The 19,448-nt window shown below is 36.1% G+C and overlaps 1 long non-coding RNA gene across 2 annotated transcripts in view; it reads left to right on the forward strand.

Moving 5' to 3' along the window:
• Positions 1-19,448, forward strand: part of LOC138157871 (uncharacterized) — an 89,519-nt gene that overhangs the window by 39,976 nt on the left and 30,095 nt on the right. The window lies entirely within an intron of this gene.

The raw sequence follows: 19,448 nt of genomic DNA on the forward strand, positions 1-19,448 counted from the left end.
TATCTATCTATCTATCTATCTATCTATCTATCTATCTATCTATCTATCTATGTCTGTGTGTGTCTGTCTGTATGTCTGTCTGTCTCTATCTCTATCATGTATCTGTCTACCTATCTATCTCTCTCTCTCTGTCTGTCTGTCTTTCTATCTATCTACCCATCTAATCTGCCTATCTATTTATCTACCTACTTCTCTGAGCATCTAACTAAAAATTACAGGTAGAGGTGGACATTTAAATCCATGCCAAAGATGACATTTTAATGCTCATATCTCATTAATGGGATGTGATGTTAGTATTACATCTTAGTTCTGTAATTCCTTTTATTTTGTTTTGAGAAGAAAGGTAAGACAGGTAGGGATGGACCTATTGTTGGGGAAACTATAACCACATTGATTCCAGTCAGTCTATCAAAGGTGTTTTTGGCTTCTTGGATTTTTTTTTCTTTTCCTAACTCCTTGTCTGTAACTCAAAAGAATGTATGCTGAAATGACAGAATTTGGTGACAAATTTAAACTTTGTGTTTCCAGTGAAGAATTGTGGCTGCATTAAAGGTTTCTTTGGGGCAGATTAGCATCTCAGTATTGTTAGACTCATGCTACCTGTCAGTCTGAAATGCCAGCACTGTATTGGTAATGTGTCTCATAATCAGTTACATGATTTACCTGTGATTTCATTGGAGTTGACTTACAACTTCCCTTATATGAAGGGTCAAATCCAGGTAAGTTAGGAAGGTAATGTCTATTTGGTTGCCTCTCAAATTACATTCCCTTACCTCCTATACATAGGTAAACTAAATAGCATAAGAAATGCACTTGGATTCAGGAAAAACAAAAACAAAAACAAAAACCTTAGTTCCGTCATGACCTTGACTGTTATTTGATCTGGATAAATAATGTTACCTCTTTCAGTCTCAGTTTGTTAATTTGCCAAAAAGAAGATAATAATAGCAGCTGACTCCCAGGGTTGATAGACGTATTGAGATAAATAACAAATAATACTTACAGCTTTATAATTTCTAGTGATGATGATGATGATGATGATCATGATCATGATGATGATGATGCTGCTGCTGCTGATGATGATGTTTTTATACTTTTAGGTGACAAAAAATATATTTACTTATGTCAACCTGAAAGTTTGGTTAAAAGAGGCAAACTGGCTAGGTGCTCCATGTATACACCAAGTCGGATTTTTAATTCTGACTGACTGATAAAAGAATGGTTAGCCTTATAGACACTTTAGAGCAGTCATGTCTCAGGATGTCTGTGTCCCTCAGATTTATGGTCTCCATATGTGTTTAACCACAGCATGAGAAAAGAATTTTCTTAACTGAATGGGTTGTAAATACAATAACGTAAGAGAGTTGACAGAGTGTCAATTGAAATTGCAACCCAGGGTATCTGTGTTTCCTTTACCATTAACATGACATAATATAGTATATGTCCATAAAACATTGAGGTAAGAAAAGGTCCATTATTCAGAGTGATGTCTGTCCAAAGTGCTTTTTCCTTGGCAGTCATTAGAAAAGAATGCTCTGGTGAGCTTCATCTGACCTTGTAGTGGTGACACAGAAAAGGGCATTTTGAATTCACTCAGAGAGCAAAGCATGTCTGTTATGCCAGAGCATTGCAAAGCATTTTAGTAGGTTAAACTCAGAGCGTACTACTAATGCTTCTCCTGAATGGCCAATTCAGGTTTTAGGCCTTTCTCAGGTCTTGGGGGTTCAAAATGGTTTGGGGAGGGACCTACACTGGAAATATCTGGTTATCCAGGGCTTTCTGTTGTAAATTTCCATTCTCTCTGCATAGCATTCTGTCATCTGGATCTTTCTTTCTGATATCTTTCCAGTACAAATTTGCCTATTCCCCCCAGAACTTTACTTAGCAGTGTGGTAAAATGGAGAAATTACATTAATCATAGATTTAGGTGACCAGGAATGCTCTTGCTCAATCTGCTTTACCACAGAAGGCAAAGTAGAAGATAAACATCTATGTCTATTTCTCTGTCTCTCACTTTGCCTATATATGTGTGTGAGTGCCTTGTTTAATATATTCACATATAAATATATACGTATGTATACATTAGATTAACATTTATGATCCCTGGAATTTAGAAATCTAATGCCAGTGATGAGATAAACAAAAACAATGGTAAAACAAAGGCATGTATATTTCATAAAATATTTCTAATACTGTGAAAGATAGCACAACTTTTACAGGGGATGTATAAGAAGCTGTGGCAGAATCCAAAGAATTTTAGAGTGGCAGGTATACCAGAAGTCTTCTGCACCAACTGGGACCTGAACAAGAATTGTGTCATATTTCATGAAGAACTTTGCATAACATTTAAATAACCAAGGTGTCATACACACTTTTTCCAATCTTAAACCCATTATTTGTTTCATGTTAGGTTCTAACTGTTGCTTCTTGGCCTGCATACAGGTTATATAGGAGACGAGTAAGGCAATCTGTTCCTTCCATGTTTTTGAAGACTTGTTACATTTTGTTGTGATCCACAGAGTCAAGGGTTTCATCATGTCAGTGAAGCAGAGGTAGATGTTTTTTTTTTTATTTTTTTCTGGAACTCCCTAGCTTTCTATATAATCCAGTAAATGCTGGCAGATTGGTCTCTAGTTATTCTTACTCTTTGAAAACCAGCCTGCTCTTCTGGTAGTGTTCAGTTAACTTATTGCTGAATGGAAACTCCGCTTGCCTTAATCTTAAACATAATGACATGAGAAATGAACAAAATTGCTCAGTAAATTTAACATTTTTTCAGCATTGCCCTTCTTTAGGACTGAGATATGAACTGATCTTTTCCAATCCAATGGCCAATATTGAGTTTTCCAAATTTGGTGGTATATTGAGTGTAGCATGTCTTGACAGCATCATCTTTCAGGATTTTAAGAAAGCTCAGTAGAATTCTGTCACCTCCACTAGCCTTATTGTTAGTAATACTACCTAAGTCTCATTTGACTTCATTCTCCAGCACTTCTTGTGCTAGACCAGTAGTCACATCATCTTCTCTATCAGTGATATTAAGATCTTTCTTGTATAGCTTTTCTGTTGTATTCTGGCTCCCTCTTCTTAATATCATCTACTAATGTTAAATCCCTAATATTCTCTGTCTTTTATCATTCCCATTCCTCTTGATATCTCTAATTATCTTGAAGAAATCTCTTATCTTTATTTCTCTTCCAATGATTTTTTTTTCTATTTCTTTGCACTGCTTATTGAGGAAAAAAAATCTCTCATTTGTATTCTGTGAAATTATGCATTCAGCAAAGCATGTCTTTCCTTTTATTCTTTCCCTTTTGCTTTCCTTCTTTCTTCTGCTATTTGAAAAACATCAGCAGACTGTCATTTTGCTTTCTTGCTCTTTTTCTTCATTAGAGTTTTTTGTTGCTGCCTTCTGTACAATAGTATGAGCCTCTACCCAAAGCTCTTCTATGTGTCTCTACCCACAATTCTTCCACTCAACCTACCAAATTTAATCCCTTAAATCTATTCATCTTTTCCACTTAATATTCATAAAGAATTTTATGTAAGACATAACCATTTGGTCTGATGATTTCCTCTAATTTCTTCAATTTAAATCTGAATTTTATAAAAAGAAGCTCAGGATCTGAGCCATAGACATCTCCAGGTCTTGTTTCAACTGTTGACATAGAGCTTCTCCACCCTTGGCTGCAAAGTATATAATGAATCTGATTATGATATTGATCATTTGATGATGCCCCTGTATAGAGTCACCTTTTGGGTGTTTGATAAAGAGTGTTTGCTATAACCAGTGAGTTATCTTAGAAAAATTCCATTTGTCTTTGTCCTGGCAAACCTGACTTTTATTCAAATTATCTTTTGATTTTTCTACTTTAGCTTTGTAATCCCCTATGATGAATGTGACATGTATTTGTGGTTGTTGTTTTATTTCTAGAAGATATTGTAGGTCTCCATAGAACCAATCACCAAAGACTTTTGAGACTCAGAGCATAGTCTTGCATTACTGTGATATTGAACAGTTTGCCTTGGATTTGAACAGATGTCATTCTGTTATTTATGAGATTATATTTCAGTACTGCTTTTCTCACCCTTTTATTGACTATGAGGGTTACTCCATTTCTCCTAAGGGATTCTTTCCCACTTTAGTATACATAATGATCACCTGTTCCTGTCCATTTAACTTTACTAATACCCCAAATGTTGATATTTAATCTTTCCATCTCCTGTTTGATCACAGCCAACTTACCGTGGTTCATATATCTTATATTCCAGGTTCCTATGCAGTATTGATCTTTACAGCATCAGGCTGTCACCAGACACATCCTCAACTGAACTTCCTTCTAGCTTTTCACCAGGTGGTTCGTTAGTACTGGAGTTACTTATAGAGTCCCTCCCCTCTTTCCCAGTTGTAGTTTGGATAGCTTCTTACCTGAGGGGCCCATCTTCTGGCATTGTGTATTTCATCATCATAATACTGTCCATGGGGTTTTCTTGGCAAAGATTCTGGAATGGTTTAGCATTTTTTCTCCAATGAAGAATCACCTTTTTTCAGAGCTTTACACCATGACCAATCTCTCTTGAGTAACCCTTCATGGCATAGCTCATAGTTTCATTGAGTTACGCAAGCTAATTTGACATGACAAGGCAGTGACCCACGAGGGACTAGATTCTTTATCTAATTGTGGAGGCGTCATTGCATGGATAGAACATATACCATACAAACTGATTATTAAGAGTAGTGATCCACCTTCATGAAACAATAATGGATATCTGCAGGGTTATGCAAAACACAAGGGCTAATGCCTTATGGGCACATTTCCTAGAGAAATTCATACGTGCAAAGAATTGACATTTATCTCCTATATTATGTGGAACTGTCATCTATAGTTTTTTTAATGACAACATTGAAGACCTGCATTACTCAGTTTTAGCTCTGAATTATTTCAGTCAACCTTTGTGAAAGTTCCCATTTATATAGGTGGGCATTTAACTTGTTTTATCCTCCTGGAATATACTGTAGCACACTGTTACAAATTTATGTCTTTTTATGTTTAATACACATTTCTTCTAGGGTGAGAAAGGTGTTGGGATATGGAATGGGTCTTTTGCTTGTTTTTTATTCAAACATTCAAAGCATTGCAATAGTAAAGTTAAAAAATACACATGACATCCTTGGGTTCTACATGTTCTTTACACAGATGAAAGCTTTTTTTGGAGACTGTTCCAAGATTGAAGGTAAATTCAACATGTTCCACTTAATCAGTGTAGACAGTGAAGATAAGAAAGAGTATATTTTTATCTTATACAGTTTGGTGCTACTTACTTTTTTTTTCTTTTTATACTTTTAAGCAATCGGGGTAAAGTAACTTGCTCAAGGTTACACGGCCAGTTATTTCTGGGTGTGGTGCCGAGTGTCTGAGCCCGGGATTCGATCTCCAGGTCTTCTCGACACTGGAGCCGGTGCTCTTACTCACTGTGCTACCTGGCCGCCCTGGTGCTACTTACTTTTAAGACTGGATTTTGTAAGTTTGATATTGTAAATGACGTAAGAATGAAAAGTGAACAGTTTTTATGGGCCCCCTACAATGCTTTAGAGTTCCACCATTAGTCAATATATGCCTCCTTTATGTTAAAATAAAATCCTACACATTATATACTTTCCATGAACATTAATATATCAGATAGCCTGTGTGTATCTGTAGAATTTAGAGTATGCATGGGACCTAGCCTTTGTTATTTTTAACTGAGTTAGTTTCAAATGGATTTTGTGGTGCATTTTAATGGGTGAAATATGGCATAATATACATCATTGCTATTTCTGTTTTCTTTCTTCCTTTCCTTCTTTCTCTCTTCCTTTTTCTTTCTTGCTGAACCCCAGCCATAGCCATTTTTACCCTACTTCATCTATTCCTTTTTCTATAGGATGTAATATTTGTAGTCATACTGTTTGTATTACTATTTTTAAAATCTACCAATATGTTTTATACATTTTATTCTGTTCATATGTGTATAGTCAATAATTTTCCTAGTATATTAGTAAATATAGTATTATTTAGAAAATGCAAAAAAACGTTTTGAAACAAATAATATAGGATCATAAGTTTAGAGTTGAAAGTCACCATGAAATCAATCAGTTCAAATTTCTCATAATTCATATAAAAATTAAAACTCTGTGAGCAATTTGCTCAAGGTCACAGAAGTAATGAGTAATTAATAGAGTTGGTATGTAAACTCAGATGATGTGAATCCAAGTTCAGTGTTCTTCCCATTATACCACATAGCCTAGAAAAGGAAGATAAAGAGACATCACTGTGGATGTAGTTACACCTTCTAGGAGAAGCAATTAAGGTCCTTGAAGTGTTTGTTAAAGAGAAGATGGTTTTAGAAATAAAGCTAGAAGGATCAGTAGACCTTAGCTTGTCATAAATCAGGAAGGATATTCCAGCCAAGTTAATGGGCATGATGAAAAGCACAGAAAAGAAAACTTTGAGGAATATTCCAAGTATATGCATTGTCCACTTTGGCTGGAGCTAGGAAGTATGGGAGGAGAATAGTGAAAGACTGCAAGCATGTAGCAGTGCATATAGGATTGGATAGAATGAATAAAAAAACCTCAGTTAAAAACTTGCCTCACATTTTCTGTTTAACTTCAAGCAAATTAGCACAATGAAGTCAAAGAGGTGAGGAGGCATAGCAGGTAGTAGGAATGGTGAAAGCAAAGATTCAGTTGAATGTTGAATTCAGTTGAATGAAATGTTGAATACATGAATAAGTGTGTATAAATTAGGACAATTTATCTGTAGTAGGGGTTGGCTGGGAGGAATTGAAGAGTGGGAAAAATGATATTAGACTATCATAGGAGGAGTCAGTTTTTTTTTTCATTTCTTAAATGTAAAAATAAATAATGTGGACTCTAACTCTTTGTAGATGTGTTATGGGAATGGGAATTTAAGATCTTCCCAGCCCCTAGACCCTTTGACAGTGTTATGTGCACCTGCAGCCTGTGGTAGAAGGCTTGATTTTCATGAATGCTTTGTGATTGGGCAGTGGGTCAAGAGGGTTGTTACATTCTCTGAGCCAGAAGGCTATATAAACCCTGATGTGAGGCTTTGTTTTGGGGTTCACTGGGAGAAGTGTTGTGTGATTTGACCAGACGAGACTCTGGGTAGCCATTGAGCCTCCCGGCTTTGAAAACCCAGATGTTGATGCTTCTCTCTCTGGTAAATGACTAGGTATGGATGTAATGGTAGAACAGTTGGAGGCCTGTCTGCTGAAATGTTTCTCTCTCTTCTTGTAACTTGTGATTGTAACCTGTCTGTATATTCTGAAGTGTAGGATGCTGACTTTTTCCCCTTAACTAGGTAAATGATATATTTGATTGATTAAAGCATGATTTTAACCCATTTTGAGTCGTTTTCCTTTAGAAAAGCATATCTAAGAAACTGTGTTGGCACCCACCCTGGGTATGGTGGGGTGCTTGCCGCTACAAGATGATATGATGAAACACTTAGAGAATGCTAGATAATTTAGTAAAAAAATATTGCTTAAAACAATAAACAACTGGGGCAGCTAGGTGGTACAGAGAGAAAGAGCGCCGGCCCCAGAGGCAGGAGGACCTGAGATTGGTATTTAACACCCACACCCACACCCACACCCACCCACACACACACACACACACACACACACACACACACACACACACACACACACACAAAACTGGCTGTATAACCTTGGGCAAGTTACTTAACCCCAATTGCTTTATAAAAAAAAATGATAATAATTAACAACTTTAATAAAGTTGCAGGATACAAAATAAACCGACAAATCTGTAGCATTTTTTTATTTTACTAAAAAAGCTTAACAGCAAGAAATAGAAGGAGAAATTCCATTTAAACTTTCTGTAGACATTATAAAATATCTGTGAGTCTACTTGCCAAAGCAAACCCAGGAACTATTTGAACACATTTACAAAGCACCTTTCATGCAAATAAAATCAGATTTAAACAACTGAAAAAAAAAATCAGTTGCTCAAGAGCAGACTGAGATAATATAATAAAAATGACAATTCTACCTAAATTAATTTGCTTATTCTGTGCCATACCAATCAAATTTTAAAAATATGTATATTTTATAGCGCTAGAAAAATAATAACAAAATTCATCTAGAATAACAGAAGGTCCGGAATATCAAGGGAATTAAAGAAAAGAAATTCTAGGGAAGGTGGCCTTGTCATAAGAGATTTTAAATTATACTATCAAACAGCAATCACGAAAACTAATTGGTAATGGTTAAGAAACAAATTGGTGGGTCAGTGGAATAGCTACGTACTTGTGTATTGACAGTAGTCAATGACTATAGTAATCTACTGTTTGATAAACCCCCAAACTCCAATTGTTGGCACTAAAAACTCATTTTTTGATATAAACTGCTGGGAAAACTGGAAAATAGTAAGTTAGAAAGGAGGCATAAACCAACATCTTATACCCTTATACCAAAATAAAGTTTAAAAAGGTACAGAATTGACATATAAGGGCTGATATGAGATTCTCATTTATGGAGAATGAAAGAATTTATGACCAAACAAGAGGTAGAAAATATTAAGAAATGTAAAATGGATAATTTTGATTTCATTGATTTGAAAAGGTTTGTGTGTGTGTGTGTGTGTGTTTCACAAAAAAAGCCAATGCAACCAAGATCAGGAAGAAAGCAGAAAACTGGGAAATGTTTTTTTTTTTTTTTACAACCAATGTCTCTGATAAAGGCCTCATTTCTAAAATACATAGAGAATTGAGTGAAATTTATAAGAACACAATTCAGTCCCCAATTGACAAATGGCCAAGGGATATGAACAGGAATTTTTAAGATGAAGAAATTAAAGCTATCTATAGTTATATGAACAAATGCTCTAAATCACTATTGTTTAGAGAAATGCAGATCAAAACAACTCCAAGGTAATACATCACACCTGTCAGATTGACTAACATGACCAAACAGGAAAATGATAAATGTTGGAGGAGATGGGGGAAAACTGGAACACTAATTCATTATTGGTGGAATTGTGAACTGATCCTACCATTCTGGAAAGCAATTTGAAACAATGACCAAAAGACAACAAAAATATGCGTATCCTTTGATCCAGCAATACCAGCATAGATCTGTCTCCCAAAGAGATCATGCAAATGGGAAAAGGACCCACATGTACAAATATATTCATAGCAGCTCATTTTGTGGAGGCCAAAAGTTGGAAATTGAGGGGATGCCCATCAGTTGGGGAATGACAAAACAAGTTGTGGTATATGAATATAATGGATTACTATTATGCTATAATAAATAATGAGCAGGCTGAGTTCAAGAAAACCTGAAAAGACATATGAACTGATATTGAGTGAAGTAAGCAGAAACAGGACAATATTGTACACAGTAACAAGAACGTTGTGCAATGATTAAGTTTGATAGGCTTAATTCTTCTCAGCAATGCAAGTATCTAAGACAGTTCCAAAAGACTCATGACAGAAAATGCTATCCATATCCCAAGAAAGGACTATGGAGTAAGAATGCAAATTGAAATATAATATTTACTCTCTCTCTCTCTGTTTCATTTCTACTTTCTCATGGGTTCTCCCTTTGGTTCTAATTCTTCTTTATGACATAACTAATGTTAAAATGTTTGATATGAATGTATATGTAGATCCTATGTAATATTGCATGACATATTGGGAAGAGGGGAGGGGAGAGTGGCAGAGAAAATTTGAAACTCAAAAGCTTATGGAAGTGAATGTTATAAACTAAAAAAAATAATTAAAGTAAAAGAAAAAATGAAAACAAAAGAAAAAAAAATTCTGTAGACTCTTCCTAGCCAGGAGGAAGTCTATCATGCCATAAAGTACAGATGATATTAAGATCTACTTCATAATCTTGTTGTGAGCATCAAATCAGATTCTGAATGTCTGGCACTTTAAACACATTGTAGTGTTATATAAATGGAAGCTGATTGTTTTTAATTTCAGCAACAACTCCACTGAAGCCCCTTTCAGGTGTTGGGTGGACACTATTCTTATGTTATTTTCTAGGTTTCTTATACCTAGCTGGATTCTTTCCATACCTTTTAACCTCTAATATAATAATAATAATAATAATAATAATAATTTAAGACTGATTTTGATGTTGACAATAGATTCCATTTATATAACACTTTAAATTTCTAAATCATTTCACATGTATTGTTTCATTTGATTCTCATAAAAGAAACGGAGATAATTGATATTATTATTTCCGTTTTACAGATGAGGAAATTAAGTAACCTGTGATATTTGCTATTTTTGTTGCCATTGCTTTCCTTAAATGCTATTATGATTCTTATGTGAAAATGTAAACTTCTTTTATTTAACACTTTTTAAAAGTGATGAATTTAACATATTAGTAACAAAGTGTCCTAGTTTTTCTGTATGCCCTTGTTAACTGCTTCCTTCTTTCTTTTATTTTTTTTTACATAGTTTTGAAAGGTCTCTCCTACCTCTAACTGGAGGCATTTTTCACATGGCAAATGACCTCAAACATATTTTTAAACTAAAATATATAAAGTTCCAATTCAAAATGACAATTCCATGTTTGCAAACTAGATTTTTTTTCTTAAAATCTTAAGTCCAATTGTGTCTTGTGTAAATTTAATTTAGTTCAAAAGTAATCATTCAAACCTACAATATTCAAGATACTGAATGGGCATTATAGATATGAAAGAAAAAAGAAATAGCTCCTGACCGCATAGAGTTTCTATTCCAATGGCAAGATATAAAAATTCAGTTTCAATTAAGCTACCATTGTGTAAGTATTGTCTTTATACTAGACCCTGTGCTAGGTTCTGGGAGTAACAAAGATAAAAATTTAAAAAGTCCTTGCCTTCAAAGAACACAGAATTTGTTACTATAAAGAATGTTTAATATGAAGGTTTTGTTGTTGTTGTTGTTGGGGATGGGGTGGGGGGGGAAGAAATTAATGTTAAAATATTGGCAGTGTCAGAAGGAAATAATACAGGCTGATCAGACCATCACATGACAAGGGTTGATTTCTTTTAGTTGATTCATCAAATTAATTACCAGGAAGAACTTAGAGATCATCTTATTTGATTCCTTTATATATAAGTACAAGATTAATAGTTGAAAAATGAGGAATATGATAAAGATATTGTCTATATTGGTTTTAGAAAAACTTTTGATAGAACACTTATTTAGATTTGATAGAACACTTATTAGTAAGAACACTTACTATTCTTTTGGATAAAATAGGGAAATAGATATTAAATGATAGTATGAAGAGGTGAGTCCAAATTGTTTAGATTATTTTATTATTTAATTTTACATAAACATAATATGTAAATAATAAATTTATGAACTGATTTCTTTTTTTTTAGAGAGCAGTTATTGAGTGTCAACACAAAAAGAGGTTTCCAGTAGTATACCCCAGGGTATACAGCCAAAAGAGGAAAATAGTTGGGATAGAGTCTGGGGTTGAATTATTAAATACACTACTTATGGGAATAGGGAGGTGTTAGTTTTACAGACTCAGCCCTCATGAGACTTTAGTACTGTATTATTTCTTGGGAGCTACAGTATATGAATGACATTGATAAGCTGGAACATGTTTAAAGAATTGCAACTTCCTTGTAGCAGAGAGAGTCTAAATTATATGTGGCTTGAAGAAATTTGGGATGATAGAATGTAAGCTTTTTGAGATTGGGATTCTTTCAATTTTGGTATTTGTAATCCAGTGCATAGAGTTCTTGGGCACATAGTAGGGCCTTTAATGCTTTGTGGTAATTGAATGATTAATGTTTAACCTGGAGAAGATAAGGAAATTGCCCTGGAGACATGAATGATATAATAGTTTTCCTGGAGGATTTGAAAGGTTAGTGCATACAAAAGGGATAATAATTATTTTGTATGGTACCAGAGGGCAGAACCAGAGACAATGAGTGGAAGTTGACAAATTGACCCTTCATATAACGGGGAAAAATCCTGACAATTAGAGTTGTCCCAAAGAGGAATGATTTACCCTGAAATATGATGGGTTTCTCTGCCTTTAGTTCTTCAATCAGAAGCTGAATAGACATTCACTTGGTATATTAGAATGTTTTTTGGCTCTTTTTTGGAGAGCCGGTAGTAAAGGCATCCTATCCCAGGTGTATAGCACGGTGCCTAGTACACAATAGGCACTTCATAAATGCATATTGCCTGATTGAGTAAATGATTATTAACACCTTATCCAACCTTCAAATTATGTGATTCTGCGATATTGAAATTGAATGTTATGAAGTCAAATATATTTCTCTATGATCACATGCGTATAAGTAATAGCACCACTATTACCCAGATATCTTTGGGTTATGCATCCAGCTCTAACCTTCTATAATTTGTCCGTCTAGTTTCCTACCTTTGAGTAAATACCTAACATTTTATATATAGTTCATTGACCGTGACCACTGGAAAAACAACCTGACCAAAACAAAACAGTTATTTTTTCATATTCTGCTTTTTAAGTCATTATTATACTTGCAAAAAACTGAACATGCTAAATGAAATTCCATATTTATTAAAGTTATCCAGTATGATAGGATAAGATGCCCATTTTCCTCTTCAGCAACTATTACCTTTCCCACGTGAAATTAATCAGTGGTTTTTATGTGCTGCTCTTAAATCTAAGGGCATAAACTTATTTTTTAATGGAATAGATAGAGTATAGGAAAATTCTCAGGCTGAAACAAACTTCCTCGGGAGGGAAAAAAGGTGAAATGCTATCTATCCCACCTACCATACCCTCAAATTAAATCCCTCACATAGTATAATCTTTTTATGCTTAAGAGAGTTTGTACATGTAAATTTGATTTAAGTAGTTTTAACCACATTTGCCCTATCCCTAATGACCCAGAAAATTGATTCATATCTGTATACCTTGGTTGTATATACTTCATTCAATTCATTTCGCTGATCATTTATTGAGTGTCCCCTATGTTCCAAGTACTAGAGAAGGGTAATTGCTTGTTGGTATGTTGTAGAAGGGATTCTGAGTCAGGTTGGCTGAGATAGCCCTGAGACACCTCTGGTTCTAATTTCCTATGATTGTGTTATTCTTTGACTGTCTCCTAAGGCGGGGAGGAGCCTCACTTGTGTTCTGCAATGGAGGACGTAGCACCATGATGAATTCATAGAGCCTTGAAATGTTATTGAAATATAAATAAGTGCTGCCAAGGCAATGCTGAAGTTGAACGAAAGACTGAGACAGGGTTTAGCTCTAGGCTTTAGCTGTACAAATAACTCATCTTCTAAGTCCCTGTACCACACAGATGATGGCGTATAGCTGCACATTCCTTTAGGGATACAAGACATTGTTAACAGAAAACATGGGGGGAGCCTCTCAAAAGCCCAAGACATTTTTCAATATATTAAGTACTCACTTTGAAGCCGTGCTGAGCAGTGCTCAAGGGACACTTTCTTTGGTTGTTATTATTTTGGAACTGGCTTAAGTTACTGCAGTGTAGTTAGGGCCCTCATTCCCAATTATGCGAGTCAGTTCTTCTCCTCCCCTCATCATCAGAATAACTGAGTAATCTTTAGTTAACACATAACAGTCTCCAGGGTTCCAGGTAACACTTTTGGTTGTCTGTTGTGTGTCCAAGTCTGCTGTAACTCTGTCAAAGGGTGATCAGTCACTGTCACTTCCTATTGAGCTGAAGGGAACTGGTTTTCTATTGTCCTCTGTTCTTTCATCCTGGAGACAAGAATGAATTTCAAGTTCTGAGGTGATAGCCTAACTTACTTCAAGCCCCTTGTCCTCTGAAAACTATTCATAATTTTTTTTTAATTTGAAAATATTGTTATGCAATAGATCCTTGCAATATCATCACAGCTTCAGTAAAGACAAAGAAATGAAATTTGGATTTGTAAGAACCCTAACCTACAGATGATAATGACGATGATTTACAGTTATTAATTGTACTAGTTGTTAGTAGCTCAGTGCCTGACCTATACAAATATTAATTAATGTTTGTTGACGCAGTGTTGATCATAATGTCATCAGTGTGTGTGTGTGTGTGTGTGTGTGTGTATTTGTGTTAAGAACTGGTGTGCATGTTTGTGTGTGTCTTTTCCCACTATCAAAGAATAGCAGAATTTCGAGTTGGAAGGACCTCAGTGGCCATCAAATATACCCCCTACCTGAATACATATCTACTTGCATAATAAAACTGACAAGTTATGCCAGTTGCTCAAAGACTTCCAGTAAATAGGGATGTGCTAATTTCCCAGGCAGCCCATTCTCCTTTGGAACAGCCCAATTATCAGGAAGATATTGCTTTCCTGCAGCCCAAATGCTCCTTTTTGAGACTCCCAAACATAGCTTTTACTTTGGGGAGTTGAACAATTTGATTTCCTCTTCCACATGTCAGCCCTTCAGATACAGGAAGTCAGCTAATAATAGCTCCTACCCCAACCCAGGTATTCTTTAGTTATAATTAAACAACCTTATGTGCCTCAAATTATTGTTACATCATATGGTCTTAAGACCCTTCACCAATTACATTGAAATACTCTCTAACTTTTTAATGTCTTTGTGGGAGGTGACATGGTATGTCAGAAAGAGGACTGACTCCAGAATAAGAACACTTAGCTTCTTATGCCGAATCAGAGACATAATTGGATCAGGATTTTGACTGTTTTGTGAATTGGGGTACAGTCATTTAACCTCCTTGTGCTTCCATTTCTTCATTTGTTAAATAAGGGTGGTGAATTAGTATGCCTTTTCAGTCTTTTCCTCATCTCTCCCTCTCTCTCTCTCTCTGTCTCTTTCTCTCTCTCTGTCTCTCTGTCTCTCTCTCTCCATCTCTGTCTCCATTGTGAGCCTCTCAGCCTCTGTTTCTGTCTCTCACACTGTCTTTCATAAATATCAATATAAATGCAGATAGAAAAAGCTAGTTCAGTTTCTATTTATATGTGTCCGTGTATCTATCTATCTAAAGGAATAGACAGTAATAGTTATTTATGTAGCAACTTAACATTTCAAAATACTTTACATTCATTTTCTCTTCTGATTCTCACAACAGATCTGTGATATAGGGGCTATTATTATTCCCATTTTATACAACAAGAAATTGAGTTTGAGGTAGATTAAAAAGATTAAGAGACTTGCCCAGGATTATATAAATATTATGCATCTCTAGGTAAGGTGATTTGAACTCAGGTCTTTCTGACTGCAGCTTTATTTGTCATGCTTCCATGTATCAATTTACAGGGTTCTTCCAAGGAATAAATCAGTAATATAGGTCCTGTTGATTCCAAGCTCACCACTATATCCCCTATTCAATGCTGCTTCCTTCTACAAAGTTAGAAAAAAAATATATATATATATTTATTTATATACACACAATACATATATACACACATACATATATATACACATACATATATATACACACATAATATGTAATCTGTATCTTTATAGTTATCAATCTATCTATCCACATACATAACACAAAATTAATTATTACAAAATTAAAGTTACATCTTAGATTGATTTTTCCCTTAGTCATTATCTCTGTAATCTCCTAAGAGTAGACATAGATCTTTAACTTTGTAGCAATTTTCATAGCAAAAATAAAAATGATAGTTTCAAAATATGGCAATTATTTAGAGACCTAAATTTGTTCAATTGTTCCTAATTTTCCCCATTATGTCTTGATATTTCTTTCATTTTTGTTATGATCTATCTATGAAACTCAATATGAATACTCAATACTGTAGCAATGTTGGTTGTTATATGAAGTCTGAGGAGGAAGGTCATTATGCATGGGTGCTATAAAAATATAGGAATTGTGCAGAACTCTTTAAAGTTGCAATGCATTCAACACATTTTTTACATTTTAGTCTTACAACAATACCCTTTATGTTACTATAGATATCTACATTTTATAAATGTGGAAACTGAGTCTCAGAAATATCAAACAACTTCTATCTGGTCGTGCAAGCAGGACCAGAGGTGGGATGTAAGCATATGTCTTTTAAAAATATATATTTTGTTTCCTAGTCAGTTGTCCTGGCTCCTCTTTCTAGCCCTGGCAGTACTTCATTTGTTTTATTGAGTCATTGATTGTGGTGAGGGAATTAGAATACCACTTTTACCACATTGTCACATCCAGGCTCTCCTACCTTTACTTAGTGGTTAGAGCACTGGGCCTGAAGTCAGGATGGCCTAAATTCAAATGTGGCCTCAGACCCTTACTAGCTGAGCAAGTCACTTAACTGCTGCTTGCCTCAGTTTCTTCAAATGTAGAATGGGAATATTAACAGCAACTATCTTGTATGCTTGTTGTGAAGATCAAATGAGATAATTGTTTTAAAAGCTTCTTAGCATATTGGCACATAGTACGTGTTCTATATATGATTTTTTCTCTACTCCCCTCTCCCCTCTCCTCTCCTTTGAGGTTCGTTCAATTCACATTTCTCACACAATCAAAATTCTGGTAGCTGTTGTCTCCTCTCCTAATGGACCTTCTCCATCCTTCTTCAGTGAGTTCATTGCCTCATTCCATCCTTCTCTCCTCCCCAGTTCCTACCCTAATGCCAGGGGACATCAACATAAATAGTGATATTGCCTCAAATACTCTCACCCAGCACTTCCTCAAAATACTGATTCCTTGTGACATAACCCTCCACCCCACCACAGATTTATACAGATATGGTCATATCCATTATCTTGCTATTACCCACAGTCCTTCTATGTCTATGCTCACAAATTCCCAAATGTCTTAATTCCATATTCTTTTTTTTTTGGGGGGGGGGTATTTTTTTAATGCTTTATTAACTTCTGATTCACATCATCTGTTTCCGCCAGATTTTGAGTTATAAATTTTCTCCCCATTTCTCCCCCACCCACCGCTCCAAAATAGCAGTCCCACAAGATATCCCCTCCTCCAATCTGCTGTCTCCCACATTTTCCCCCATACCCCTTTCGACTTTACCAGTGGATCTCTATGCCTCAGTGCCTGCACATCCCATTTCCCAATTACATATAAGATGGTATTAATAATAGTATATATATAAATACATATATACATACACACATATACATACATATATATATACATATATATATATACACATATATATATATATACTTGGATATTTGATATCAAAACTTTCAATTCCAGATTCATTCCCCTCCTTCCCCGTCACCCACCCCTACTGGGAAGATACGCAGTTCAGGATAGGTTGCACATGTGTGGCTAATGGAAAACAATAACATAGTAGACACATTGTAAAAGACTGACTACACTTCCCTCCCTCCCATCCCACCTCCCACCCACTCTACTCTCCATATTGATCCTGTCTATTTTCAAAAGTGAGTGCTTCCAACCTTCCTCCCCCCCAGCCTACCCTCCTCCTATCATCCCCCCTCTCACTCCCTTCGCCCCCTATTCTCCTGGAGGGTGAGATACCCCATTGAGTGTGTATTTCACTCCCTCCTCAAGCCAAATTCCTTTTTGCCTTCCTATTCTTCCTCTCCATTGTGACCATTTGCCCTCTATCTATGTATACCTGTAAACATATACACACATTCACATATGTATTCATATGCCCATATACCCTCACATATAGACAAATATATATATATATATATTTCTTATCCCTTCAAATACTGAGAAAAGTTTCATAACTTACAATTATTGTTTTTCCATGTAGGAATGTTAATAGTTCAACTTTGATAAGTTCCTTATGATTCCTTTTCCCTGTTTACTTTCTCATGCTTCTCTTGCTTCTTGTATCTGAAAGTCAAATTTTTTGTTCAACTCTGTTTTTTTCAGCAAGAATGCTTGAAAGACCTCTAATATTTTCCCCTGAAACATGATACTCAGTTTTGCTGGGTAGGTGACTCTTGGTTTTAATCCCAGTTCCTTTGCCCTCCAGAATACTATATTCCAAGCCCTCCGATCCCTCAGTGTAGAAGCTGCCAGATCCTGGGTTATCCTGATTGTGTTTCCACAATATTCAAATTGTTTCTTCCTGGCTGCTTGTAATATTCTCTCCTTAATCTGGGAATTCCGGAACCTGGCTATAATATTCCTAGAAGTTTTCTTTTTCAGGAGGTGATCGGTGGATTCTTTCAACCTCTTATTCTGCCCTCTGGTCCTAAAACATCAGGGCAGTTTTCTTTGAGAACTTCCTGGAGGATGATTTCTAGGTTCTTACTTTGGTCATGGCTTTCAGGTAGTCCAATAATTTTTAAATTATCTCTCCTGTATCTATTTTCCAGGTCAGTGGTTTTTCCCATGAGATATTTCACATTGCCTTCTATTCATTCATTTGTTTGGATCTGTTTAACAGCATCTTGATTTCTCATAAAATCATTAGCTTCCATTTGCTCCAATCTAATTCGGAAGCAATGATTCTCCTCATTGAGCTTTTGAGATTCTTTTTCCATCTAGCAAATTCGGCTTTTTAAAGTATTCTTCTCCTCATTGCCTTTTTGGGCCTCCTTTGCCATTTGAGTCAGTCTATTTTTTAAGGTATTATTTTCCTCAGGCTGTTGACTGTCATTTCATAATTTTCTTGCATTGTTCTCATTTCTCTCCCGAATTTTTCCTTCACTTCTCTTATTTGGTTTTCAAAATCTTTCTTAAGGTCCTCTATGGCCTGTAACCAGCTTGTATTTTCCTTTGAAGCTTTTTGTGCAGGAGTTCTGAATTCACTGTTTTCCTCCTGTTCCATGCTTTGCTCCTTTTTGTCCCCAAAATAGGAGTGTATTGTTGGAATCTTCTGTCTGCTTTGTTTCCTTTCCCTGCTCATTTTGCCACTCAATTACTTGACTTTTGGGCTTTTTGCCACAGTAGGACTCTGCCACCAGACAGGGGATCTTTTGTCCCAAACGCGGGGGTTTTCTCAGCTGCCGGAGGTATCAGATGGGTGCCCTCTCTGAGGTCTCCACACCCTCTGGCAAGCTGGACACACACCTACAGTGCAATCCAGACCCAAGCAGGTTAAAGCAAGAGCAATTACCCCTCAGACTGGTGCTTGGCCCCCCTACACTCTGCAGGCCAAGAGCTGAAGCAGCCACGTGGTACTGGCTGGCTGTGCTGGCATCTCAGCAGCTTTTTGCCCTGGGGGTAAAAGCCACGCACTTCCACTTACTGGTCCAAAGTCCAGACTGCACTGACCTCTCACTTTTTCCTTTGTGTCTATGTGTTGATAAATCTGGAAAGGGCCACAGCTGCTGCTGATCCATAGTCCCTCTGGCTGGCTGGTCACGCCCGCCCTGGGGCTAAAGCCTCTGCATGGGGCTGGGCACGGCTCCCAGAGTGCTGTGCTGGATTCCTGCCGGCCTGCTGGGCTGTCCTCAGTGGGAGGTTAGCTTCTCTGCGTCATTTTGTGGGTTCTGCAGCTCCAAAATTTGTTTAGAGTCCCCTT

The sequence above is a fragment of the Petaurus breviceps genome, unplaced genomic scaffold, assembly GCF_028583685.1.
Source record: "Petaurus breviceps papuanus isolate PSGF00001 unplaced genomic scaffold, PetGlider_PUasm1.0 173, whole genome shotgun sequence".
Classification (NCBI taxonomy): Eukaryota; Metazoa; Chordata; class Mammalia; order Diprotodontia; family Petauridae; genus Petaurus; species Petaurus breviceps.